Raw genomic sequence first — 18,776 nt, 5'->3', positions numbered from 1 at the left:
TAATACTGCCCCTATGTACAGGAATATAACTACTATAATACTGCCCCCTATGTACAAGAATATAACTACTATAATACTGCCCCCCTATGTACAAGACTATAACTACTATAATACTGCCCCCTATGTACAGGAATATAACTACTATAATACTGCCCCCTATGTACAGGAATATAACTACTATAATACTGCCCCCTATGTACATGAATATAACTACTATAATACTGCCCCCTATGTACAAGAATATAACTACTATAATACTGCCCCATATGTACAAGAATATAACTACTATAATACTGCCCCCTATGTACAAGAATATAACTACTATAATACTGCCCCCATGTACAAGAATATAACTACTATAATACTGCCTCCTATGTACAGGAATATAACTACTATAATACTACATATATAAACAGAAGCGAACATGAAAAAAAATCAGTATGTATCATATACAGCTACAAAAAACACATGAGATCCTCACCTATTGCATCCAGTGACATCAGGTGACGTATCCCCGGATTGTTCTCGTTCCTCATCTTCTCCATTAGTTCCACCATCACCTTGTCTCTTCCTCCAGGTACACAGCTTTCCTGCAGAGTTTACCACACAGACGTCTTATGTTCTGCACTTTCTCATTGTCCCTTCTTCTGCTACCACTAATAATGTTCCCCAAATACTGTAATAGAGCCCCCTACAATATTAGTACCACACAAATAGTGCCCCATAATGTAACATACTGTAATAGTGTAGGATATTTTATTTCTTCTTTCTCTCCTTTAACCCCCTTAACCTCCCCCCACCCCCACCCCAGTATTGATAGAGCTCCGACTATGACCCAGGCGTAATAATAATGGCCCCAGCCTACCCCAGTCATAAAATGAATGGCCCCAGCCTACCCCAGACATAGAATATATGCCTCCAACCTACCCCAGACATAGAATATATGCCTCCAACCTACCCCAGACATAGAATATATGCCCCCAACCTACCCCAGACATAGAATATATGCCTCCAACCTACCCCAGACATAGAATTAATGGCCCCAGCCTACCCCAGACATAGAATATATGCCCCCAACCTACCCCAGACATAGAATATATGCCCCCAACCTACCCCAGACATAGAATTAATGGCCCCAGCCTACCCCAGACATAGAATTAATGGCCCCAGCCTACCCCAGACATAGAATTAATGGCCCCAGCCTACCCCAGAAATAGAATTAATGGCCCCAGAAAAAGAATTAATGGACCCAGCCTACTCCAGACATAGAATTAATGGCCCCAGTCGGCCCCAGAAAAAGAATTAATGGACCCAGCCTGCCCCAGACATAGAATTAATGGCCCCAGTCAGCCCCAGAAATAGAATTAATGGCCCCAGAAAAAGAATTAATGGACCCAGCCTACCCCAGAAATAGAATTAATGGCCCCAGCCTGCTCCAGACATAGAATTAATGCCTCCTGACAGCCCCAGATATTGAATAATGCCACCCCCCGCACGCCCCGACATATAATTAATGTCCCCTGCCAGCACCAAATATAGAATAATGCCCCCCGCCAGACATATAATCAATGCCCCTTGCTAGCCCCAGATATATAATCAATGCCCCCTGCCAGCCCCAGAAATAGAATAAGGCCCCTCTCGCGCGCCCCAGACATATAAACAATGCCCCTTGCATGCCCCAGATATAGAATAACGTCCCCGCCCCAGACATATAATTTATGCCCCTTGCCAGCCCTAGATGAAGAATAATGTCCCCCCCCCTCCCCAGACATATAATTTATGCCCCCGCCAGCCCCAGATAAAGAATAATGCCCCCCCCCCCCCCCCCCGGATAAAGATTTAATGTCCCAATTCTATCATTTAAACAAAAAAACACCATAATACTCACCTCTATGGCGCAGGTTCGTCTCGTCCCCGGTCTTCAGCAGCTTGGTGTAGAGGCACGGGATAGTGACGTCACTGCTCCGCGCCTCTCACATCAAGCCGCGGAGCTACAGAGGCAGGCTGACATCTGGTAGGTGTCAGCGCTCCTCCACTGAGTGTACACACAGACGCAGAAGCAGCAGTGCTGCGCTGCGTCTGTGTACTAATCTATAGTACCTGCATCGTAGGATGCAGGTACTATAGATTAGATGAAAAGTTGAAGGGAGGGAGTGCGGACCGGCCCCGGACGAGCTCCGCACCGGCCCAGGACCGACCGGCCCACCGGGAAAATTCCCGGTGGGTACTATGGCCAGTCCGCCCCTGCCCCAGCATGAAGTTCACCAGACAGAACTCAAAGAATCTTCCTACAATGATAGGCGAATTTGCCCTCCTCCTTTCAACTGCGTTGGTGTCTTTAGGAGGCTGAATGACTGAAAGTTGTCAAAGAACAAGGAAAAAAAAATTACTGCTTTAATTGCGGTGCTGGCACTTTCCAATAAATAAGTGGCTTTTGGTTGAAATTTGGGCACTCAGACTCTAAACGGTTCGCCATCACTGCTATAAAGAGTCCGGTTGTATAACGGAAGGGATTTCTAAACATGCCGATAAAGTGAAAAGTTATCTCTGCACAAATAACATATAACAGGCTGCCTGCAGATAGGACACTATGTACAATCTGCTCAGCTCCTCCTGCTCTATAACATGGTGCCTGCAGATAGGACACTATGTACAATCTGCTCAGCTCCTCCTGCTCTATAACATGCTGCCTGCAGATAGGACACTATGTACAATGTGCTCAGCTCCTCCTGCTCTATAACATGCTGCCTGCAGATAGGACACTATGTATAAGCTGCTCAGCTCTTCCTGCTCTATAACATGCTGCCTGCAGAGAGGACACTATGTACAATCTGCTCAGCTCCTCCTGCTCTATAACATGGTGCCTGCAGATAGGACACTATGTACAATCTGCTCAGCTCCTCCTGCTCTATAACATGGTGCCTGCAGATAGGACACTATGTACAATCTGCTCAGCTCCTCCTGCTCTATAACATGCTGCCTGCAGATAGGACACTATGTACAATCTGCTCAGCTCCTCCTGCTCTATAACATGGTGCCTGCAGATAGGACACTATGTACAATCTGCTCAGCTCCTCCTGCTCTACAACATGCTGCCTGCAGATAGGACACTATGTACAATCTGCTCTGCTCCTCCTGCTCTATAACATGCTGCCTGCAGATAGGACACTATATACAATCTGCTCAGCTCCTCCTGCTCTATAACATGCTGCCTGCAGATAGGACACTATATACAATCTGCTCAGCTCCTCCTGCTCTATAACATGCTGCCTGCAGATAGGACACTATGTACAATCTACTTAGCTCCTCCTGCTCTATAACATGCTGCCTGCAGATAGGACACTGTGTACAATCTGCTCAGCTCCTCCTGCTCTATAACATGCTGCCTGCAGATAGGACACTGTGTACAATCTGCTCAGCTCCTCCTCCTCTATAACATGCTGCCTGCAGATAGGACACTATGTACAATCTGCTCAGCTCCTCCTGCTCTATAACATGCTTCCTGCAGATAGGACACTATGTACAATGTGCTCAGCTCCTCCTGCTCTGTAACATGCTGCCTGCAGATAGGACACTATGTACAATGTGCTCAGCTCCTCCTGCTCTATAACATGCTGCCTGCAGATAGGACACTATGTATAAGCTGCTCAGCTCTTCCTGCTCTATAACATGCTGCCTGCAGAGAGGACACTATGTATAATCTTCTCGGATCCTCCTGCTCTATAACATGCTGCCTGCAGATAGCTCAGCACATACAACTAGCTTGGCTACTCCTGGTATATAACACGTCTTACTGCTGTGCTACTATATACTGAGTGAGACGCTGGTGAGACTGTGACGGTCAGTAAGTAGTCGGCGGCTCATGTAGTGCCGTGTATAGTCCGCGGCGTCTGTCAAAGTGGCGTCCGCGCAAATTAACCATGTGATAGCCGACCAATAGAAAAAAAGCCTCCAAAAATCCATCACCCACTCTTGCTGCTCCCCCTCCCCTCTCCATAGAGAAGCACACGGGCGCATGTACACGTCATATCTCTTCCCAGTGTACGGGGCCACACGTGTGCGGCCACTGTACCCCCGGGTGCCCATAGCTGTCCATAGGGGCGTATATACGGCTACAAGCCCAAAACCATTTTCTCTTAACATTTTTTAACACTTAAAAATAACATAGAAAAATGGAAAAATGTGTTTTTTTAAAAGTTAGCATTTTTTTCTTTTAGTATTAAGACAAAAATTTAATGCATCATCTTATTGCAGAAAACTACAGTGTAATGTGTCCGGGAAAACCAGTATAGAATATGTATATGTCGCATGTATGGGGAATTGTAAGTGTAATAGATGTTTGTAGTAGCCCCATAGATAAAACTAAAAAATAGCCGGTAAGGAAGGAAGTAAAGCTACAATCCCGGAATGAGGGTAATGTCGGATTCTGTGCTCTATAGAAAGTTCTGCCGGCTCCTTATTGACCCGTTCTTTACCTCCTATGGGGCATTGTTGTGACCTCAATCCTCACTTTTGTGCCTCCAGATTGCGGATACCCCGGGGCCCGGCGGGGACATCCCTGAAGCAGCTGCTCCGTTCCCCGGGGGGCGCAGTAGATAAACATTTCTCAGAAAGCTTCTCCTTAGTTGTGAGAATTTCGTCACGCGAGTAAAAGGACATTGAATGTTTGTCATTTTTGTGCAGTTGAACAGTTTCTCCAATGGTTCCTTACAATCTATTGTTCTCTGTTATCACGTGGTGGTTCTTTAGGGAGAAGACAAACCAATGTTTGTCCTTTCTATTCTGAGAATGTACAAAAGAACTTACCGTACATGTATATCTGCAGCTCTTTTATACTGAACCCCCATCGATGAAGCGTGGACCCCAGTATCTCAGATGGACGATGAATGGAATAGTACAAATTATTAAAGGGAACCTGTCATCAGATTTTACCCCACTAATCTATCAGCTCCCTCAGGTAGAGGATGAAATGTCCTTTCTACAATTCCCTGATTTATGTGAAATCTCATCCATTTACCTATACAAAATCTCCTCCCAAACTATCTGAAAATAAGCAGAGAAGAGTCATTTTTGCCTTTGCTGGTTTGCTAGGAGGAAATTCTAGAAAGGACATTTCATACTCAGCATGAGGAGGCTGCTAGTTTAATCGGGTAAAATCTCATGACAGCGAAGGAAATCTACCATTTGTTTTTATGCATTGTGAACCAAACATATCTTGAGAATGTTGTAGCTACATTGATGCAGAAACATATCTTGTTTAATCACTGAACAATTATAAAAATTCAGGATCTTGAGAAAGCTGAGTGTCCTACATAACAGTCCAGACAAGACTAATCAACCTGAGCTCAATGGCTCATACACAGCAGCTCGGGGATGGTGCAGTGATTGATTACTTCTGCCTGTCAGGGACAACACAGTGACAACATATGTCCTCGTTCTGCGGAGCAGGACAAGGCTGGAGCAGCCGCATAATTAGGGTGAGGAGAAGCGCTGGGGCAGCCACAGGAGAGACAGAACCTCATTATCATAATTGTATCAAACAAGATATGTTTCTGCGTCAGTGTAGCTACAGCATTCTTCCTGTTCCACCAAGACACAAGAGAGTGAAGATTAAATGAGAAAAGAATTATTCTTCCAAAGATTCTGACACTTTTCTGTACTTTTGATTTTGGCAGAGTTGCTGGAGAGGTAAGTGGACCTGTACGTGGACCCGTACGTGGATCCGTACGTGGATCTGTACGTGTAGCTGAAGTGGAACCAGAACACAATCTGCTGCCCAATCCTCTTTAATGTTTTCTAGTCTTTAACAGAGTTGGAAATAGTTCAGGAATGTGAATGCAGAATAACCAGGACATTCCTTGTTTTATTGGACTTGTTATACTGTGGGGTTATACTTAAAGTGCGACCAAAATGGAATTTATATATTTCGCTTAATTGTTACAATTAACCAGTTACAGAAAATGTCCCATCAAAATCAAACATCAGAAACCCGGGACATTACTGATAGATCCAGGCGTCGGGACTGTGATCTCCTGGTCTTCGCCAGAGCCCGCCACAAAGCGGGATGGTCTTGCTGCGGAAGGGTGCTACCAGGTCGCTCCGCGGGTGCGACTAGGCCCACGGCGGCGGCGGCCAACGTAGGGACACGGGGACCACGGATGGCAGGCAGGACCACGGATGGCAGGCAGGACCACGGATGGCAGGCAGGACCTCGGATGGCTGCTGGATTAACGGAGCGCTACAGGATACCGGGAACGCCACAGGATACCGGGAACAACACAGGAACCGCCACGGAACACAGGAACACCACGGAACACAGGAATCACAGAGGCGTCTGGAAACACTCGGGAACACGGAGGGCTTTCTCTTTGGTAAGAGGACATGAAGATCCGGCAGGGGATGCTGGGAGTAGCCAGGCTATATAGCAGAGCCAGGTATGCCTGCACCAATAAGGAGGACGCTGGCCCTTTAAATTCTTAGAGAGTAGGCGCGCGCGCCCTAGCAGCGGGAGCGCATGGCCTACACAGGAGACAGACCTGCAGCCTGGAAGCGACTGCGATGGAGCCATCAGGAGCCAGGACAGGTAAGTACTGACCCGAGGGGAACGGGGCAGCGGCAGCAGAGCACGGGTGCACCTGCAATCCGAGACATGGATCGTGGGGAAACTCGTGACAGTACCCCCCCCCCTTAGGGCCCCTCTTCTCTTCTTCTTCAGCCCGCTGTTCTTCCTTCTTCGCCTCCTCCAATTCTTCTTGATGATAAGACACCTAAGGGGGAGAGCAGGCCCAGAGTAGACCTGGGAAGACCTGGGTTGGCTCTAGGCACACCGGAGAGGCCTTAGGGGAGGCCGGTGGAGACTCTGGAGGCAGCGTAATCAACGAAGCAGCACTGGCAAGCTGCGGAGCCTGGGACGACTTCTGGAGAGCAACAGGAGCAGCTGCGGGGAGCTGCGGAGCCACGGGAGCAGCTGCGGAGGCTGGAGAGTCTCTGAAGCAGCTCTGGCAAGCTGCGGAGGCTGGAGAGTCTCAGGAGCAGCTCTGGCAAGCTGCAGAGGCTGGAGAGTCTCTGGAGCAGCTCTGGGGAGCTGCGGGACCACTAGAGCAGCTGCTGGAAGCTGCAGAGGCTTGGGCGCTGCTGGAGCAGCTCTGGGAAGCTGCGTAGGCTTAGGCACCGCTGGAGCACCTCTGGGAAGCTGCGGGGTCACGGGAGCAGCTCTGGGAAGCTGCAGAGTCACGGGAGCAGCTCTGGGAAGCTGCAGAGTCACAAGAGCAGCTCTGGGAAGCTGCAGAGTCACAAGAGCAGCTCTGGGAAGCTGCGGAGTCACGGGAGCAGCTCTGAGAAGCTGCAGAGTCATGAGAGCAGCTCTGGAAAGCTGCGGAGTCAGTGGGGACACAGGGACCATGCAGGAGGGGCGAAGTAGTCGAACTTGAGGTGGTTCAAACCTGGACTGGATTTTTGCCAGAAACTTGGTATGGGAAACCATATCCGGGTCACCACTATCCCATAGAGGAGTAGCCCAGTCCAGCGCCTCTCCAGTGAGCAAAGAAAAACCGCATGCCAACTTAGAGCGTTCGGGAGTGGACTGGGAGGACGTCAGTTTGATGTACAACGAGCACTGGACAACAAAACTCCTGCAAAAATTGGGGTTGCCATCAAATTTGTTTGGCATCAAAAAATCAGATCCAGAGTTCGCTGCCGAAAAACATGGTTGGGGGACAGAAGCAACAGGAGGAGTCACAGGAGCCTGCTGCTGGGAGGCAATAATCCGCAGGGTGGCAGCGAGTTTGTCCAAGAGTTCTTTTTGCGCCGCAATCTCTTGGGACTGCTGGGCAATAGTGCTGGGAAGGTCACCCAGAAGCTGGTACGGATCCTTGACACTGTCCATGGCTTTGGCAGAGATCATGACCTTGTCGGAGTCCATGTCCAGATCTTACTGTCACAATCTCGGGGGATAAACAGTGGACTCCTTGGACCTCCGTGGGAGATAACAACCTTAGCCGCACCCTGGAGCGGAGTCTAAGTGATCTCCTGGTCTTCGCCAGAGCCCGCCACAAAGCGGGATGGTCTTGCTGAGGCGGGGAGTCACCAGGTCGTTCTGCGGGTGCGACTAGGCCCACAGCGGCAGCCAAGGTAGAGACATGGGGACCACGGATGGCAGGCAGGACCTCGGATGGCTGCTGGATTACCGGAGCGCCACAGGATAACGGGAATGCCACAGGATACCGGGAACCCCACAGGATACCAGGAACGCCACAGGATACCTGGACCGCCACAGGAACAGCACGGAACACAGGAACACCACGGAACAGGAGCCGGGACAGGTAAGTACTGACCCGAGGGGAACAGGGCAGCGGCAGCAGAGCACGGGTGCACCCGCGATCTGAGACATGGATCGCGGGGACACCCGTGACATATCATCTTATATATCTTATCCATGGTCTCCTTCCTTCTAAAATCAACTTTTATAATTATGCTAATGAGCAATTGTTTCCAGAGCCCCTCAGTGCTGTGACTTCACAGGTGGTTACAATGAGCAGAGCAGTTCTGGTAACACTCCCCAAAGCTCTTTGGGCTCATTAGCATTAAGCTCATAAGTTCATTTTATAAGTGAGGAGGCCATAAATAAGAAATGTAAGTACAGGGGCATAACTGCAGCTGTAGCAGACATAGCAGCCGGTATGAGGCCCGCAATGTCAGGGGGCCCCGGCAAGAATGGAGGATGTGCACCATAATATACATGTTGTCCTACACATTATACTGTATATTATGTATACAACAGGACACATCCTCCACAGGACATCCTCCACAGGACACAGCATAGTATACAGTATATATAACAGAGCACATCCTCCACAGGACACAGCATAATATACAGTATATATAACAGGGCACATCCTCCACAGGACACAGCATAATATACAGTATATATAACAGGGCACATCCTCCACAGGACACAGCATAATATACAGTATATATAACAGGGCACATCCTCCACAGGACATAGCATAATATACAGTATATATAACAGGGCACATCCTCCACAGGACACAGCATAATATACAGTATATATAACAGGGCGCATCCTCCACAGGACACAGCATAATATACAGTATATATAACAGGGCGCATCCTCCACAGGACACAGCATAATATATAGTATATATAACAGAGCACATCCTCCACAGGACACAGCATAATATACAGTATATATAACAGGGCACATCCTCCACAGGACACAGCATAATATACAGTATATATAACAGAGCGCATCCTCCACAGGACACAGCATAATATACAGTATATATAACAGGGGACATCCTCCACAGGACACAGCATAATATACAGTATAAATAACAGGGGACATCCTCCACAGGACACAGCATAATATACAGTATATATAACAGGGCACATCCTCCACAGGACACAGCATAATATACAGTATATATAACAGGGGACATCCTCCACAGGACACAGCATAATATACAGTATATATAACAGGGCGCATCCTCCACAGGAAGCAGCATAATATACAGTATATATAACAGGGGACATCCTCCACAGGACGCAGCATAATATACAGTATATATAACAGGGCGCATCCTCCACAGGAAGCAGCATAATATACAGTATATATAACAGAGCGCATCCTCCACAGGACACAGCATAATATACAGTATATATAACAGGGCACATCCTCCACAGGACACAGCATAATATACAGTATATATAACAGGGAACATCCTCCACAGGAAGCAGCATAATATACAGTATATATAACAGGGCACATCCTCCACAGGACACAGCATAATATACAGTATATATAACAGGGCACATCCTCCACAGGACACAGCATAATATACAGTATATATAACAGGGCGCATCCTCCACAGGAAGCAGCATAATATACAGTATATATAACAGGACGCATCCTCCACAGGACACAGCATAATATACAGTATATATAACAGGGCGCATCCTCCACAGGACGCAGCATAATATACAGTATATATAACAGGGCACATCCTCCACAGGACATAGCATAATATACAGTATATATAACAGGGCACATCCTCCACAGGACACAGCATAATATACAGTATATATAACAGGGGACATCCTCCACAGGACACAGCATAATATACAGTATATATAACAGGGCGCATCCTCCACAGGACACAGCATAATATATAGTATATATAACAGAGCACATCCTTCACAGGACACAGCATAATATACAGTATATATAACAGGGCACATCCTCCACAGGACACAGCATAATATACAGTATATATAACAGAGCGCATCCTCCACAGGACACAGCATAATATACAGTTTATATAACAGGGGACATCCTCCACAGGACACAGCATAATATACAGTATATATAACAGGGGACATCCTCCACAGGACACAGCATAATATACAGTATATATAACAGGGCACATCCTCCACAGGACACAGCATAATATACAGTATATATAACAGGGCGCATCCTCCACAGGAAGCAGCATAATATACAGTATATATAACAGGGAACATCCTCCACAGGACGCAGCATAATATACAGTATATTTAAGAGGGAACATCCTCCACAGGAAGCAGCATAATATACAGTATATATAACAGGGCACATCCTCCACAGGACACAGCATAATATACAGTATATATAACAGGGCGCATCCTCCACAGGAAGCAGCATAATATACAGTATATATAATAGGGCACATCCTCCACAGGACACAGCATAATATACAGTATATATAACAGGGCGCATCCTCCACAGGAAGCAGCATAATATACAGTATATATAACAGGGAACATCCCCCACAGGACGCAGCATAATATACAGTATATATAACAGGGCACATCCTCCACAGGACACAGCATAATATACAGTATATATAACAGGGGACATCCTCCACAGGACACAGCATAATATACAGTATATATAACAGGGCGCATCCTCCACAGGAAGCAGCATAATATACAGTATATATAACAGGGCACATCCTCCACAGGACACAGCATAATATACAGTATATAGAACAGGGCACATCCTCCACAGGACACAGCATAATATACAGTATATATAACAGGGCACATCCTCCACAGGACACAGCATAATATACAGTATATATAACAGAGCACATCCTCCACAGGACACAGCATAATATACAGTATATATAACAGGGCACATCCTCCACAGGGCACAGCATAATATACAGTATATATAACAGGGCGCATCCCCCACAGGACGCAGCATAATATACAGTATATATAACAGGGCGCATCCTCCACAGGACACAGCATAATATACAGTATATATAACAGGGGACATCCTCCACAGGAAGCAGCATAATATACAGTATATATAACAGGGCACATCCTCCACAGGACACAGCATAATATACAGTATATATAACAGGGCGCATCCTCCACAGGAAGCAGCATAATATACAGTATATATAACAGGGAACATCCCCCACAGGACGCAGCATAATATACAGTATATATAACAGGGCACATCCTCCACAGGACACAGCATAATATACAGTATATATAACAGGGGACATCCTCCACAGGACACAGCATAATATACAGTATATATAACAGGGCGCATCCTCCACAGGAAGCAGCATAATATACAGTATATATAACAGGGCACATCCTCCACAGGACACAGCATAATATACAGTATATAGAACAGGGCACATCCTCCACAGGACACAGCATAATATACAGTATATATAACAGGGCACATCCTCCACAGGACACAGCATAATATACAGTATATATAACAGAGCACATCCTCCACAGGACACAGCATAATATACAGTATATATAACAGGGCACATCCTCCACAGGGCACAGCATAATATACAGTATATATAACAGGGCGCATCCCCCACAGGACGCAGCATAATATACAGTATATATAACAGGGCGCATCCTCCACAGGACACAGCATAATATACAGTATATATAACAGGGGACATCCTCCACAGGAAGCAGCATAATATACAGTATATATAACAGGGCACATCCTCCACAGGACACAGCATAATATACAGTATATATAACAGGGCGCATCCTCCACAGGAAGCAGCATAATATACAGTATATATAACAGGGCACATCCTCCACAGGACACAGCATAATATACAGTATATATAACAGAGCGCATCCTCCACAGTACACAGCATAATATACAGTATATATAACAGGGCACATCCTCCACAGGACACAGCATAATATACAGTATATATAACAGGGCACATCCTCCACAGGACACAGCATAATATACAGTATATATAACAGGGCACATCCTCCACAGGACACAGCATAATATACAGTATATATAACAGGGCGCATCCTCCACAGGAAGCAGCATAATATACAGTATATATAACAGGGCGCATCCTCCACAGGACACAGCATAATATACAGTATATATAACAGAGCACATCCTCCACAGGACACAGCATAATATACAGTATATATAACAGGGCACATCCTCCACAGGACATAGCATAATATACAGTATATATAACAGGGCACATCCTCCACAGGACACAGCATAATATACAGTATATATAACAGAGCACATCCTCCACAGGACACAGCATAATATACAGTATATATAACAGGGCACATCCTCCACAGGACATAGCATAATATACAGTATATATAACAGGGCACATCCTCCACAGGAAGCAGCATAATATACAGTATATATAACAGAGCGCATCCCCCACAGGACGCAGCATAATATAGAGTATATATAACAGGGCGCATCCTCCACAGGAAGCAGCATAATATACAGTATATATAACAGGGCACATCCTCCACAGGACACAGCATAATATAGAGTATATATAACAGGGCGCATCCTCCACAGGAAGCAGCATAATATACAGTATATATAACAGGGAACATCCCCCACAGGACGCAGCATAATATACAGTATATATAACAGGGCGCATCCTCCACAGGGCACAGCATAATATACAGTATATATAACAGGGCACATCCTCCACAGGACACAGCATAATATACAGTATATATAACAGGGCGCATCCTCCACAGGACATAGCATAATATACAGTATATATAACAGGGCGCATCCTCCACAGGACACAGCATAATATACAGTATATATAACAGGGCGCATCCTCCACAGGACATAGCATAATATACAGTATATATAACAGGGCGCATCCTCCACAGGACGCAGCATAATATACAGTATATATAACAGGGGACATCCTCCACAGGACACAGCATAATATACAGTATATATAACAGGACGCATCCTCCACAGGACACAGCATAATATACAGTACATATAACAGGGCGCATCCTCCACAGGACGCAGCATAATATACAGTATATATAACAGGGCACATCCTCCACAGGACATAGCATAATATACAGTATATATAACAGGGCACATCCTCCACAGGACACAGCATAATATACAGTATATATAACAGGGGACATCCTCCACAGGACACAGCATAATATACAGTATATATAACAGGGCGCATCCTCCACAGGACACAGCATAATATATAGTATATATAACAGAGCACATCCTTCACAGGACACAGCATAATATACAGTATATATAACAGGGCACATCCTCCACAGGACACAGCATAATATACAGTATATATAACAGAGCGCATCCTCCACAGGACACAGCATAATATACAGTTTATATAACAGGGGACATCCTCCACAGGACACAGCATAATATACAGTATATATAACAGGGGACATCCTCCACAGGACACAGCATAATATACAGTATATATAACAGGGCACATCCTCCACAGGACACAGCATAATATACAGTATATATAACAGGGCGCATCCTCCACAGGAAGCAGCATAATATACAGTATATATAACAGGGAACATCCTCCACAGGACGCAGCATAATATACAGTATATTTAACAGGGAACATCCTCCACAGGAAGCAGCATAATATACAGTATATATAACAGGGCACATCCTCCACAGGACACAGCATAATATACAGTATATATAACAGGGCGCATCCTCCACAGGAAGCAGCATAATATACAGTATATATAATAGGGCACATCCTCCACAGGACACAGCATAATATACAGTATATATAACAGGGCGCATCCTCCACAGGAAGCAGCATAATATACAGTATATATAACAGGGAACATCCCCCACAGGACGCAGCATAATATACAGTATATATAACAGGGCACATCCTCCACAGGACACAGCATAATATACAGTATATATAACAGGGGACATCCTCCACAGGACACAGCATAATATACAGTATATATAACAGGGCGCATCCTCCACAGGAAGCAGCATAATATACAGTATATATAACAGGGCGCATCCTCCACAGGACACAGCATAATATACAGTATATAGAACAGGGCACATCCTCCACAGGACACAGCATAATATACAGTATATATAACAGGGCACATCCTCCACAGGACACAGCATAATATACAGTATATATAACAGAGCACATCCTCCACAGGACACAGCATAATATACAGTATATATAACAGGGCACATCCTCCACAGGGCACAGCATAATATACAGTATATATAACAGGGCGCATCCCCCACAGGACGCAGCATAATATACAGTATATATAACAGGGCGCATCCTCCACAGGACACAGCATAATATACAGTATATATAACAGGGGACATCCTCCACAGGAAGCAGCATAATATACAGTATATATAACAGGGCACATCCTGCACAGGACACAGCATAATATACAGTATATATAACAGGGCGCATCCTCCACAGGAAGCAGCATAATATACAGTATATATAACAGGGCACATCCTCCACAGGACACAGCATAATATACAGTATATATAACAGAGCGCATCCTCCACAGGACACAGCATAATATACAGTATATATAACAGGGCACATCCTCCACAGGACACAGCATAATATACAGTATATATAACAGGGCACATCCTCCACAGGACACAGCATAATATACAGTATATATAAAAGGGCACATCCTCCACAGGACACAGCATAATATACAGTATATATAACAGGGCGCATCCTCCACAGGAAGCAGCATAATATACAGTATATATAACAGAGCGCATCCCCCACAGGACGCAGCATAATATACAGTATATATAACAGGGCGCATCCTCCACAGGAAGCAGCATAATATACAGTATATATAACAGGGCACATCCTCCACAGGACACAGCATAATATAGAGTATATATAACAGGGCGCATCCTCCACAGGAAGCAGCATAATATACAGTATATATAACAGGGAACATCCCCCACAGGACGCAGCATAATATACAGTATATATAACAGGGCGCATCCTCCACAGGGCACAGCATAATATACAGTATATATAACAGGGCACATCCTCCACAGGACACAGCATAATATACAGTATATATAACAGGGCGCATCCTCCACAGGACATAGCATAATATACAGTATACATAACAGGGCGCATCCTCCACAGGACACAGCATAATATACAGTATATATAACAGGGCGCATCCTCCACAGGACATAGCATAATATACAGTATATATAACAGGGCGCATCCTCCACAGGACGCAGCATAATATACATTATATATAACAGGGCACATCCTCCACAGGACATAGCATAATATATAGTATATATAACACGGCACATCCTCCACAAGACACAGCATAATATACAGTATATATAACAGGGCGCATCCTCCACAGGGCACAGCATAATATACAGTACATATAACAGGGCGCATCCTCCACAGGACGCAGCATAATATACAGTATATATAACAGGGCGCATCCTCCACAGGACATAGCATAATATACAGTATATATAACAGGGCACATCCTCCACAGGACACAGCATAATATACAGTATATATAACAGGACGCATCCTGCACAGGACACAGCATAATATACAGTATATATAACAGGGGACATCCTCCACAGGAAGCAGCATAATATACAGTATATATAACAGGGCACATCCTCCACAGGACACAGCATAATATATAGTATATATAACAGGGAACATCCCCCACAGGACGCAGCATAATATACAGTATATATAACAGGGGACATCCTCCACAGGACATAGCATAATATACAGTATATATAACAGGGCACATCCTCCACAGGACACAGCATAATATACAGTATATATAACAGGGCACATCCTCCACAGGACACAGCATAATATACAGTATATATAACAGGGCGCATCCTCCACAGGACATAGCATAATATACAGTATATATAACAGGGCACATCCTCCACAGGACACAGCATAATATACAGTATATATAACAGAGCGCATCCTCCACAGGACACAGCATAATATACAGTATATATAACAGAGCACATCCTCCACAGGACACAGCATAATATACAGTATATATAACAGAGCACATCCTCCACAGGACACAGCATAATATACAGTATATATAACAGAGCACATCCTCCACAGGACACAGCATAATATACAGTATATATAACAGGGCACATCCTCCACAGGACACAGCATAATATACAGTATATATAACAGGACGCATCCTCCACAGGACACAGCATAATATACAGTATATATAACAGGGCACATCCTCCACAGGACACAGCATAATATACAGTATATATAACAGGACGCATCCTCCACAGGACACAGCATAATATACAGTATATATAACAGGGCACATCCTCCACAGGACACAGCATAATATACAGTATATATAACAGAGCACATCCTCCACAGGACGCAGCATAATATACAGTATATATAACAGGGCACATCTTCCACAGGACACAGCATAATATACAGTATATATAACAGAGCACATCCTCCACAGGACACAGCATAATATACAGTATATATAACAGGGCACATCCTCCACAGGACACAGCATAATATACAGTATATATAACAGGACGCATCCTCCACAGGACACAGCATAATATACAGTATATATAACAGGGCACATCCTCCACAGGACACAGCATAATATACAGTATATATAACAGGACGCATCCTCCACAGGACACAGCATAATATACAGTATATATAACAGGGCACATCCTCCACAGGACACAGCATAATATACAGTATATATAACAGGGCACATCCTCCAGAGGACACAGCCTAATATACAGTATGTATAACAGGGCGCATTCTCCACAGGACACAGCATAATACACTATATATAACAGGGCACATCCTCCACAGGACACAGCATAATATACAGTATATATAACAGAGCACATCCTCCACAGGACACAGCATAATATACAGTATATATAACAGGGCACATCCTCCACAGGACACAGCATAATACACTATATATAACAGAGCACATCCTCCACAGGACACAGCATAATATACAGTATATATAACAGAGCGCATCCTCCACAGGACACAGCATAATATACAGTATATATAACAGGGCGCATCCTCCACAGGACACAGCATAATATACAGTATATATAACAGGGCACATCCTCCACAGGACACAGCATAATATACAGTATATATAACAGGGTACATCCTCCACAGGACACAGCATAATATACAGTATATATAACAGGGCACATCCTCCACAGGACACAGCATAATATACAGTATATATAACAGGGCACATCCTCCACAGGACACAACATAATATACAGTATATATAACAGGGTGCATCCTCCACAGGACACAGCATAATATACAGTATATATAACAGAGCACATCCTCCACAGGACACAGCATAATATACAGTATATATAACAGGGCACATCCTCCACAGGACACAGCATAATATACAGTATATATAACAGAGCGCATCCTCCACAGGACACAGCATAATATACAGTATATATAACAGGGCGCATCCTCCACAGGACACAGCATAATATACAGTATATATAACAGGGCACATTCTCCACAGGACACAGCATAATATACAGTATATATAACAGGGCGCATCCTCCACAGGACACAGCATAATATACAGTATATATAACAGGGCGCATCCTCCACAGGACACAGCAGGAATCTCCAGCTCAGATAAGGGGACGGAGGGGACAGCAGAATGGCAGGACCAGGAATCTCTGCTTATCAGATGCTGAGAATATATGAGGTGCTTCATGCCGTCAAATATTTCTTTCGTTGGGCATCAAACTGTTTGGGCAGTGACAGTAGTTGCACTCCTGATCTTATGTCATCTGCTTCCAGGTCTCAGAAGTTTTAGGGTTCATCGTGTCCTGTACCGACTGTGACTTGAGCTCCAACCCATCGGAATGATGAAAGAGGTGCGAGGCGTGGGGTGGGAATTCCTCTCCGTAACTTAACAAAAGTGATAGAAAAGACCAACTCCTGTTCTGTAGCCGGTTTGTTATAATGAAATTCTATGTGCATCTAGTAACGTAGCAACAGGATACAAATATATTGGGGGAACTTACCGATGTGTCTCAGGGTCCTGCCGTGACGGAGGGCAGGGACCCCCTCCTACCCTGGAATGCTTAGCGTGAGCATGTGATTAATGTGTCCCCTACTTTTAGTTGGTCTAAACTATACGGCCAGTTTTTTGGCGCACAGATTATTTCCATTGTCCACGCCCCTTTACCATGAGGACACACCCATTTTCAAAATTTCCCTTGCTCGCAAAAGTGCCCAAAAATGTCTAGAAGCCTTAATAAATGTGGCGTTTTTTGGAATAATTCCATCAGAATTCTGGTACAAGCACGTTAACGA

At 44.8% G+C, this 18,776-nt stretch overlaps 1 protein-coding gene across 2 annotated transcripts in view; it reads left to right on the top strand.

The window, feature by feature from the left end:
* Positions 1-18,776, top strand: part of LRRC27 (leucine rich repeat containing 27) — a 95,660-nt gene that overhangs the window by 74,025 nt on the left and 2,859 nt on the right. The window contains exon 12 of one of the 2 annotated variants that reach the window (XM_072131303.1): positions 5,676-6,006. The exons of the other annotated variant lie outside the window; for it this stretch is intronic. The gene's annotated coding sequence lies outside the window, so the exon portion shown is untranslated. Of the gene's footprint in view, positions 1-5,675; positions 6,007-18,776 lie in introns of those variants that run through there. 2 annotated transcript variants of the gene reach the window in all.

Source organism: Engystomops pustulosus, chromosome 11 (assembly GCF_040894005.1).
Source record: "Engystomops pustulosus chromosome 11, aEngPut4.maternal, whole genome shotgun sequence".
Classification (NCBI taxonomy): domain Eukaryota; kingdom Metazoa; phylum Chordata; class Amphibia; order Anura; family Leptodactylidae; genus Engystomops; species Engystomops pustulosus.
Note: the sequence above shows the minus strand (reverse complement) of the source record. Positions and strands in the feature narration are given on the sequence as shown.